Genomic DNA, 4,105 nt, shown 5'->3' with positions numbered 1-4,105 from the left:
GATCTCTGACGTGATTATACCAGAATGATGAGAATCAACAGACTCTGAAGGAGGAATGGTATTTGGACATTCCGGACATTCCATTTCGGAAATCGTTATGGAATTCAATATTCTGAGACCCACAGTGTCAAGAGTGTGCTAAGATTAACTAATTTCAGGCATTACCTCTCATCACGGACAATGCAATTGCTGAGGCCTTCACTTAACGACTGAGAGCAGCGGCGTTTGGGTAGAGCAGTCAGTGCTAACAGACCAGCAGTATTGCCTGAAGTAACAGCATAGAATGAGCGTATATGTTAGGAAAGTGCTGCGAAATTTGGCGTGAACGGGCTATGGCAACAGACGACCGACGCGAGTATCTTTGCCAATAGAACGACATCAACTGCAGCGCATCTCCTGCGATCGTGACATCAGTCAACGGTTGGACCCTAGATGATTGGAAAAGGGTGGCCTGATCTGATAAGTGACGTTTTCATTAGGTAAGTGCTGATGGTAGGGTTCGAGTACGATTCAGACCTCATGAAGCCATGGACCGAGATTGTCAACAAGCCACTGGACAAACTCGGAATGGCTCCACAATTGTGTGGGCTGTGTTTGCATAGAACGGACTGGGTCCCCTGGTCCACCTGAATCGATCACTGACTGGAAATGGTTGTGTTCGGCTACTGGTACACCATTTGCAGCCATTCATGGACTTTATATTCCCAAACGACGATGGAATTTTATGGATGACAAAGCGGCGTGTCACCAGGCCACATTTGTTTGCGATTGATCTGAAGAACGTACTGGGCATTTCGAGTGAATGATTTGTACACGTAGATAGCCCAACATGCAGTTCATCAAACATTTATGGGGCATAATCGAGAGGTCAGTTAGCGCACTAAATCCTGCACCGGCAACACTATCGTAATTATGGACGGCTACAAAGGCAGCATGGCTCACTACTTCTGCAGGGGACTTGGACTTTTGTGGGGAGGTTACAAGCTCACAATGAGGATAGCTCTCAGGCCTGGTCAGTCCCGAATGCCCTCACAGCGCCCCTGCGTCTGTTGGTGGTCGTCTGAAGCAGCCCTCTGGCCAGAGATAAGACCGTCACTCCTGCCTGGAATGTCTCCGCCAGCCGTGCAGAAGAGGACGGCCATTGCAGATAGAGCGCCGCCTGCACTGCAGGTAGCCACGTGCCTCGCAGCTGCGGCCGTTAGGCGCAGCAGCGGCAACACAGGGCCGTGCGCCCTCTGGCGGGCTTACTGCCGCTCGGGGATTCCCCTTTGCCGGATTTTACGGCCGCCCGCCTCGACAGCCACTCTGGCCGTTCGCCCGCCGCTGCTCCGCTTCGCTGCCGTCCCAGGCTGCATCCCTTATGCTGTGTCGGCGATTTTACGTTCAAGTAAGGCAAGTAGGTAGTAGGTAGGTAGGGTGTGAGCTGTGAAAACAGACTGCTTAAGATCCTCTGAATGTTGCACTTACCCAGAGGAAGAATATTCACACCGCAGTTGTAACACACTGCTTGTGGAGACATTTATCTCAACTCATCACTATCACAGTGACATTTTTATGCGTTTTTATAGTAATTTAGCATCTCTGCAAGAGTTTCGGATCGCCATGAGATCTCTAACGGAAACTGATATTGAACTGCAGGTGTCTGAGGATACTACAAGATCATGTTGCAATAAGGCAGGAAACGACGAGTAACTAGGAATCAAAAAGAAAAAAAATGCTAACTCTGTGCCCACATGAATTTACCATATCAGATTTCCAGATATTTGAAGAAAAGTAAAACGAAATTTTTAAAACTAATGTGGTCATTAAATAAATTCGAGTATGGTCGAGATGTTGACAGATCGATCAGTAAATTAATTCTACTTTTTTCACTCATACTTTATTCATTCGTATCAACCTCGATATGATATACAGTATAAACAGCTGAATTAGATGCTATGTTAGCTAAATCTTTAAGTACACCTGAGTAATGGAATCATGAGTCCCAAACAACGGAGACAACTCTTGAACAAACTCCCTAGTACATACCACTCATGATAGCAGAATTATGAATGAACTATGCAAGTACTTATTAAGTAGATTCTGATATTAATATTTGCAGGCGTACCTACTTTTAAGTCCGTAGTGATGTACATTTTTTACATATTTCGTGACTGAAGAGATGCGTTGTCTTCAAGTATTCATGAAGGCATTCTTTTTTACGGATAGGTATACTACAAATATTACACTGTATTTCTCTCAAAGGTCACTAAGTAACAAATTTTCAGGAAGAAAATCTGCACATGCAGGATCTTAGCTACTTTGACCATAAAGACGATGCAGACGCTGACAAGTAACTGATAGGGGAATAATATTGCAAATATTTCTCCATTTCCCGTGAGCAAATTCCAGTAAAATAACTTCACAATTCTAACCTGAAATTAGTCACTACTTTCTGTTATCTTTTACGCCAAACAACCCACAAGAGAAATTGCAAAAATCTCAGGGAACATGAAATAAGAAATTATTCTGGTTGTGCAGGGGTCTGCAACGGCGTATTGCAATCTTATGCTGATTTGATGGTTTCCTACATCATACATAGTTTCAGTCAATGACAATGCTTGAAATTAGCTTAATCTACCTTCAATACTACAATAAAATAAAAAATTCGCAGCACCTCGCACTCGAGCTTAAGTGAAACGCAAATGCTACTAAGAATATTCAACACGCTAAACCAAAAAGGACACACTACGAAGGAATTATCCGAATCGGATCGAAATCGGTAGATGTTATGTACATAAACAGAAGAATAAATGATTGCAGTTTCCGAAAAATACGATGATTTATTCAAGAGAAAATGCTTCACAAATTGACCAAGTCAATAACGAGTTGGTCAGCTTCTCACCCTTATTGATAGAGTCGCTGGATGTCCGTCTGAGGAATATAATGCCAAATTCTGTCCAATGGGTGCGTTAGATCCTCCAAATCTCAAGCTGATTGTAGGTCCCTGCCCTTAATACTCCAAACGTTCTCAGTTGAGGAGAGATTCGGCGACCTTCCTAGTCAAGATAGGGTTTCGCAATTATGAAGACAAGCAATAGAAATTCTCGAAATAGCGGGTGGGAATTATCTTGCTGAAATATAAGCCCAGGATGGTCTGCCAAGAACCACAACAAAACATCTACATCTACATCTACATACATACTCAGCAATCCACCATACGGTGCGTGGCAGAGGGTACCTCGTACCACAATAGCATCTTCTCTCCCTGTTCCACTCCCAAACAGGACGAGGGAAAAATGACTGACTATATGCCTCTGTACGGGCCCTAATCTCTCTTATCTTTGTGGTCTTTCCGCGAAATGTAAGTTGGCGGCAGTAAATTGTACTGCAGTCAGCCTCTAATGCTGATTCTCTAAATTTCCTCAGTAGCGATTCACGAAAATAACGCCTCCTTTCCTCTAGCGACTCCCTCCCGAGTTCCTGAAGCATTACCGTAACACTCGCGTGATGATCAAACCTACCAGTAACAAATCTAGCAGGCCGCCTCTGAATTGCTTCTATGTCCTCCCTCAATCCGACCTGATAGGGATCCCAAACGCTCGAGCAGTACTCAAGAATAGGTCGTATTAGTGTTTTACAAGCGGTCTCCTTTACAGATGAACCACATCTTCCCAAAATTCTGCCAATGAACCGAAGACGACTAACCGCCTTCCCCATAACTGCCACTACATGCTTGTCCCACTTCATATCGCTCTGCAATGTTACGCCCAAATATTTAATCGACGTGACTGTGTCAAGCACTACACTACTAATGGAGTATTCAAACATTACGGGATTCTTTTTCCTATTCATCTGCATTAATTTACATTTATCTATATTTAGAGTTAACTGCAATTCTTTACACCAATCACAAATCCTGTCCAAGTCATCTTGTATCCTCCTACAGTCACTCAACGACGACACCTTCCCGTACACCACAGCATCATCAGCAAACAGCCGCACATTGCTATCCACCCTATCCAAAAGATCATTTATGTAGATAGAAAACAACAGCGGACATACCGCACTTCCCTGGGGCACTCCAGATGATACCCTCACCTCCGATGAACACTCGCCATCTAGG

Source organism: Schistocerca cancellata, chromosome 5 (assembly GCF_023864275.1).
Source record: "Schistocerca cancellata isolate TAMUIC-IGC-003103 chromosome 5, iqSchCanc2.1, whole genome shotgun sequence".
NCBI lineage: Eukaryota > Metazoa > Arthropoda > Insecta > Orthoptera > Acrididae > Schistocerca > Schistocerca cancellata.
The sequence above is the reverse complement of the archived record's forward strand: the minus strand, read 5'-3'. Positions refer to the sequence as shown.